At 37.0% G+C, this 7,427-nt stretch overlaps 1 long non-coding RNA gene across 8 annotated transcripts in view; it reads left to right on the top strand.

The window, feature by feature from the left end:
* Window positions 1–7,427, top strand: part of LOC112162525 — a 113,356-nt gene that overhangs the window by 3,420 nt on the left and 102,509 nt on the right. For all 8 annotated transcript variants that reach the window (XR_002922080.2, XR_002922079.2, XR_004948678.1 and 5 more), the window contains exons 2-3: window positions 6,562–6,629; window positions 6,714–6,804. This is a non-coding gene — a long non-coding RNA (uncharacterized LOC112162525). The remainder of the gene's footprint in view (window positions 1–6,561; window positions 6,630–6,713; window positions 6,805–7,427) is intronic.

Genomic DNA, 7,427 nt, shown 5'->3' with positions numbered 1-7,427 from the left:
CTTGAAGCCACGGCTGCATATTTTAGGAGCAACCAGCTAATGTTTTTTTAGGGTGATCGCTACACGGAGCAGTGTTGGTGTAAATCTCGGATGATGTTGAGATTTATTTTAAAAAGTTCTAGAAAAGTGTCGGTAATCACGTCTCCATGTTCGAGACTTCCTGGTAAGGTAAGCTTCACTCCTGCGTCTGAACCACTTCTGCTGTGTTTCCATGTCTCTGTGACCCAGTTTGATGACTTGCTGTCCTGCAGTAGGCTGAAAGAGAAAAGTAAAAATATAACTAGAGGACATTTTTTATTATTGCCTCAATGAAAAAAAGCAAAAAACCCAAACCAGTATTGGACGCGAACTGGTACCGGCCAATACCGGTACCCTAACCCGACACCGTACGCAGTACTGGACCTGAACCGGTACCGGACGCGAGCCAGGCCTGATGCAAACTGAACCCAACGCGGTACCAGACTCAAACCAGTTCAATACCGGACGCTAACCAGGCCTGAAGTCAACGTGGTACCAGACCCAAACCAGTTATGTACCGGATGAGAAGCAGGCATGATGCGAACTGGTCCCAACGCGGTACCAGACCCAAACCAGTTCAATTACGGATGAGAATCAGGCCTTAGACAAACCGGGCCCAGCGCAGTACCAGACCCCAACCAGTTCGATACTGGACGCAAACCAGGCCCATTGTGGTACTAGATCCAAACCAGTTTGGTACTGGACGGGAACCAGGCCTGACGCAAACCGGGCCCAACGCAGTACCAGATCCAAACCAGTTCGGCACTGCAGGCAAGGTCACGGTTGAGGGCCCTGCTACCGTGTCCAGAGGGTTGCAGACCCTTGATTTTAAGAACAGCCAGCAAGTCAAATAAACGATGAGTCGGGACGCCTAAAACGTCAAAAAGTGACGCGAAGACGTCTTGAACCAAATGTGAATGTGTGACGACTTGGGAATGAAATTTAAAAGAATAAAAAGACTTTGGAATGAGACCGTGTTGTCCAGAAACTAGTCCAATGCCGAAGTAAATGGTGACGGGGTGAAATAAAGCAGCAAATTATTTCAAAGAAAATGTAAATAAAGAAGAACATGCAGAGAAAAATGAATCAGAAGTTTAAGAGTAAAATCAAAAGAGAGGATGAAGATGTGCAGGTCAAAGTTTTTAAAGGAGAGGATGAAGAATAGAAAAAAATACATGAAAGTTGCTTGGAAAAAATGTCAATAAGGCACCAGGGCCAACAAGAGCAGGTGACTTTTATTGCCAGATTAATTTTTAATCTGGACAAAATGGTATATATACAAAAAATTTACTCTTACCCCATCTTATTCTGGAAAATCAGCAGAAGAAAACATTCAAAATGAAGAAAACACAACCCCGATAGTGACTAGGAGTATGGATCTGTACCCTGACCAGAGCCGATGCTGAATCTGTGCTTTTCGTCGACCAGTTACACTGTCCTCTATTTTTTTAAGGCGACGGCCTCGGTCCACAGCCGTCTCCGTCCGTCCACATGATGGCCAAAATCAAAGACGTCCAGTATCAAAGGCAGAAACCGGATGAATAAGAAATGAAAGGAGACGCCAAGAGGAATAATAAAATGGAAAATGTCAGAACATGAAAAGACGGCGTTACAGATTCAGGATGTGAGGGGGGATCGACTCCCTTTCCTCTCAATTTACCAAAAGGGATGGAAAGATTACGCCGCTCCAGTGATGGAAAGCTGCTCACATATTGATGTTGGACATCATTTAGTGACAAACGAAAACCCACAAACGCTAAAATAATTGGCATTAATTGAGTAAACAACTGGATTGAAGCATTAATGGACATTTACTGACAAGTTCACGTGTGTCACGTGTCACGTGTGGCACGTGTGTCAAAGTCAAGGCCCGGGGCCCGGATCCAGCTAATTCTATTCCGGCCCTCCAGAACATTTTTTTTTATTCTTATTTATGGCCCGATGCTATCTTTCATTTCTAACTTGTATAATTTTGACAAAATATATCTTTATATATAGAGTAAAATATTGAAAGTTATTTAAGGTTTAAAGTCCCCCTCCAATGAAAATGATGTTTTTTTAGTTTGTCACATGTACGTCTGTAAGCGTTTTGGACTATTTTGGCATTTACTAAGATTTTTTTAGGTTATTTTGGAGTTCAGCTAATATTTCAGCTACATGCTAGCGGTTTCAGCTAATTTAGGTTTTTTTCTGTTTTGTTTTTTTTTAGCTATTTTGAAGTTTAGCTATTTTTCAGCCTCATGCTAGCTGTTTTGGCTAATATAGGCTTTTTGTACAAGTTGTTTTAGTCGAATTTGGCATTTAGCTAATATTTTAGCTGGGTATCAGCTTCAGTATTTTCAGCTATTAGCTTCAGTGATTTCAATTATCAGCTTTAGTGTTTTTAGCTATCATTTTCGGGATCTTCAGCTATCAGCACTAGCATCTAAAGTGGCCAAATTCATCTTACAGCATTCACACTAGCATTGTCACAGGTAATGCTATATATCTAGCTCATAATTATGTTAAAAATTTATGGCTTTAAAGTTTCAGAAATTGGCATTCTGCTAGGTTTTTAGACTATCTCGGCATTTACTAAGATTCTTTTTAGGTAATTTTGGAGTTTAGCTAATATTTCAGCTACATTTGGCTGTTTTGGCTAATTTAGGTTTTTTTCAGTTTTATTGTCCATTTTGGAGTTTAGCTAATATTTCAGCTTCATACTTGCTTGTATTGGCTAATTTAAACTTTTTTTCATTTTTTTCAGGCTATTTTGAAGTTTAGCTATTTTTTCAGCTACATGCTAGCTATTTTGGCTAATTTCGTTTTTTCCCCCATTTTTTAGACTGTTTTGAAATTTAGTTATTTTTTCAGCCACGTGCTAGCTTTTTTTTGGCTAATATAGGCTTTTTAAACAAGTCTTTTATTCGAATTTGGCATTTAGCTAATATTTTAGCTGGGTATCAGCTTCAGTATTTTCAGCTATTAGCTTCAGTGATTTCAATTATCGGCTTTAGCGTTTTTAGCTATCATTTTCGGGATCTTCAGCTATCAGCACTAGCATCTAAAGTGGCCAAATTCATTTTACAGCATTCACACTAGCATTGTCACAGGTAATGCTATATATCTAGCTCATAATTATGATAAAAAAGTTATGGTTTTAAAAATGTCGTTTCAGAGTGTTCAATAAATGTTTATCCTGTTCGACCCACGACACAAGATGTTTTTTGGATTTTGGCCCCTTGTGCGACCGAGTTTGACACCCTTGTTCTAGGGGATCAAATCAGGACAGTGCAGGCCTTGAAGGTAAAAGTATGGTGGTGCATTTATGGCCAATGATACGGGAGACTTTTTTGGTAAAAGCCTGTAAGCTGATCAGCTCCTCTCTGGTTTCTGCAGCTCCACGAACTGGCAGTGTGAGAGTCAGAGGGGATTAAACTAAAATGATTTTATTAGTGTCAGCAGGCCTGCAGCACACTGCTGACAAGGTGAGGCCGCTGAAAAGTGTGACTCATTGAGAGCTGATAACCAGGGGCACACAGGAAACGCAGGGTAAGAGATCATGTGAATGTATGATGGAGATAAGGGGTGGGGGGGCAGGTGGAGATCTGAGCGTATTTCTTTTTGACATAATGAGAATATGGTATGAGGTGAGGGATTAAAGGCAGACAGGAGTGAAATTAAGTGAAGATCCGTCTGGACTGACGCGCTGGAAGCTCCGTGAATGTACTTCTGGATCAAAGTCGGACAGTTTTATCCCTTTGACTTAAGTTCAAGGTGAAGCTATTAGACATGTGGCCGTCTCCACTCGATGGTGTTGCAGCAAATTGTGGTGTTAAAAGATGGTTTGAAACCAAATATACAACTCTCAACCAGTAAGGGAAAAACTCGGTGGATGTATGTAGCCTGAAAAAATAGGAAAAGAACAATAGAAAGTGGTAAAATGATCAGTCCGCGCAACAAGTCTTTATACTTAACAAAAAGTTTTATATTACGAAATATAGAAACAAGGAGTTCCACGTTCAAAAACACAAAAATAAAATATTAGATTTTACTTCAAAATTAATGTTGCACAACCCAAATATAACTATTTATTTGCTAGTTCTATGCAAATTATTTGTTTATTTAGATTTTATGAAACTAATTGTAGTTTAATTTCTATTACAGTGACAAAAAACTAGTGTAATAAGTGGAGAGGACTCATTTCAGAACAAAATGAGAATAGATTGTCAGTACCAGTAGTATAAATTCTCAAAATCTAAAATTAGAGCTTTACGTAGAGCATAAATCTACATTTTTCTTCCCTAAATAATGACAATAAATGCCAGTTTATTTTAACTTTTTTTTAAATGAACAATAAAGCATCCTTAAAATGGAACCATTTTAAGGATGAATTTAACCAAATTCTGTGCATTGTCTGTATATCTCATTTACAATGCACAGAAGACATTTTTATTTATTAATTTTTTTTGACAGTGATCTTCACCTTTTACTATAGCACATGTGAAAGTCAGGGCCCGGGGGCCGGATCCGGCCCTCCGGGTAATAATATCTGGCCCTCCAGATCATTTTATTTTATTATTAATGGCCCGATGTTATCATGCGCTCATTTCTAACTTATATAATTTTGATAAAATATATTTTCATAGAGTTTAAGTTGATTTATTCTGGAATAATATTCCTCCTTGTTTGTTATTCATAATTATGTTAATAAGTTATGCTTTTAAAGTTTTAATAATTGAAATTTTGCTGGCTTTTTGAAATGTTTTTGCATTTAATAAGAAATGTTAAGGTATTTTGGAGTTTAGCTAATATTTAGCTACATCCTAGCTCAGGGGTCTGCAACCTGCAGCTCCGGAGCCACATGAGGCTCTTTGGTTAAAGAAAAATTTAAAAAAAAATTAAAAAGTATAACTTTAAAAAGAACGTAAGTAATAAAGTGTAAAAAAATAAAACTTGATTTAATTAATTAATAAACAGTTGAAGCTTTTTGATTGCCGGGTTTTCTATTTTTAAACAAATTCAAGGATTTTAAGTGTCTTTAAAAATTAACTGAATTAGCTCCGATTTAGTCCATTAAATTTACAAATGTTTTTCTAAAAATTAAAATCGAATGATTTGCTGCATTGAGATGATCCGATGTGTCTTTTATTTTGAAAGGAAGTCATGTAAAATCTATGACAAAAATTATAAATTTAAAGTTTGAGAATAAAAAGCTTTATTTTATTTCCCCAAAAAATCGTTTATAGTTATCATAATATTACATTAATATAAAAAAAATATCAGTGTCTCGTTTTTCTAAAAAGTGTTAAAAACTTTGTGGCTCCTCTTGGGATGTTGCCAGTGAGAGATTGACCCAAAGTGTTGAAGGTTGTCCTAGCTGTTGTAGCTAATTTGGCTTTTTTCAGGGTTTTTTTTTTAGGCCACTTTGGAGTTTAGCTAATATCTCAGCTACATGCTAGCGGTTTTGGCAAATTTAGGCTATGTTAAAAACATTTTTTAGGTTTTTTTGGAGTTAGGCCAATATTTACACGGTAGCTGTTTTGGTTAGTTTAGGCTTTTTTCTGTTTTTTTAGGCTATTTTGAAGTTTAGCTATTTTTTTCAGCTACATGCTAGCTGTTTTGGCTAACCTAGTTTTTTTAAGGCTAATTTGGCGTTTAGCTAATATTTTAGCTGACTATCAGCTTTAGTGTTTTCAGTTATTAGCTTCAGTGATTTCAGCTTCAGCGTTTTTAGCGATCAATTTCAGCCTCTTCAGCAATCAGCACTAGCATCGTCATCGGCATTCAGACTAGCATTATCAAAGGTAATGCTATATATCTAGTTCATAATTATTTAAAAAAAATTCCAGTTTCAAAGTTTTAAAAATGTAGTTTTAGAGTGTTCAATAACCGTTTATCCTGTTTGGCCTGCAATCTAAGCTGTGTTTTGGATCTTGGCCTCTTGTGTGATTGAGTTTGACACCCCTGTACTACAGGAATGACTGCCGCCATTAGTGGTACCTCCGTGTCCCCGTTTGTTGAATTCCCTTCCTGCATTAGTAGTTTGATGTATGTACTGACATGCATAACAATTCTTGAAGATTTTGGCTTTTCTCTGAACCGGAACTCCTAACATCGAGTCAGTAACAGCTTTACAATCTCCCCATGAGTAAAGGCCAGCTCTTTGGAATCTCTGAGCTATTTTCTTCAATAAGAACAACCATTCCGAAGCAGCACAGCATTTTCCCTTCAACCTGTTCCCACTTCCCACCTACCAAACCCTGAGATGAGATTCATCACAACGTAGGTCTAACTGTGCCGCCTCTATAAATAATATATATTTACAGCCAAGTGCTCTATCCAGACGAACAGCCAGCTCTCTGAAGAAATCCCCCCATTTTTCTCTTCTCGCTGACACACCACACAACCGCAGAGCTATCTGTTCATTTTGGAGATAACAGAGTTTGTGAGAGAAGTCAATGATCTCCACAGTGAGGAGAAACAGTGATAGCAAAGACCTCTGTAATACTCCTGATCCCCTTTGACATACAAGTCTCAAAATGTGGTTCGTCATCACTTTAGGTCCATGCAGTGCGGGCTGAATTGGACTGAAAGAAGCTGCTCGGCACGGCGCCGTCTGCTTTGTCCAGGTGAGACGGGGTTTGCTGAGGCAGGTATGATGGAATCTTTCGCTCTCAGACACAGAAAAAAAACATAATTTTCTGTCTTATGAGGGGCCAAATGAGTCCTGGAGGAGCTGAAAGGAGGCGACATGATGTGAGCAGATGGTCTTTGATAGAAGAAATCTATCTTTCTGACTCAAAGGTGAGACTAAGCGTGCAGATTTTCAGGCTGATAGATCAGCTTAATGTCTCAAAAAACTAACATTTTTTATAAGATAAACTGGCTAAAATAACAACTGTCTAAAAACATAAATTAATATAATACGAACATATTTATATTAAAATAATTCTTGCACCATTTCCCTTGTTTTTTTTTCAATATATCACTGTCAACCTGGCAAGAAAATACTTTCAGACCATGTTTTTGAAAAGCAAAAGTATTTTTAAACCTAAAAAAAAAGCTACATATTTTTTATCTTTATGCCTCCTTCTTCCCAAATTCTAAAAATGTTTAATCCACTATAGCTTAAGAGCTACACTTTCTAGTTTAATCATAGTATAAATAGATCTGATTACCCATATTTTGGATATTTTTTTTAAACGATTTTTAACAGCTAAAAAGAATGAGAGCATGAAAAAAAAATATTTGTTACATGTCTGAGAACGTATGGCGGACTATTACGGGCCAGTTTAAAAACCAAAAGATTTTATTTTTAATTTAATTTACGAGAGTAAAATTATATATTTATGACTTAAAAAGTCATAGGCTAAATTTATTACATGTTTTCTTGTAAATCTATGGCGTTCAATCACGAGAAACAAGTA

The sequence above is a fragment of the Oryzias melastigma genome, linkage group LG11 (assembly GCF_002922805.2).
Source record: "Oryzias melastigma strain HK-1 linkage group LG11, ASM292280v2, whole genome shotgun sequence".
NCBI classification, from domain to species: domain Eukaryota; kingdom Metazoa; phylum Chordata; class Actinopteri; order Beloniformes; family Adrianichthyidae; genus Oryzias; species Oryzias melastigma.
This window is presented reverse-complemented; position numbering and strand designations above follow the sequence as displayed.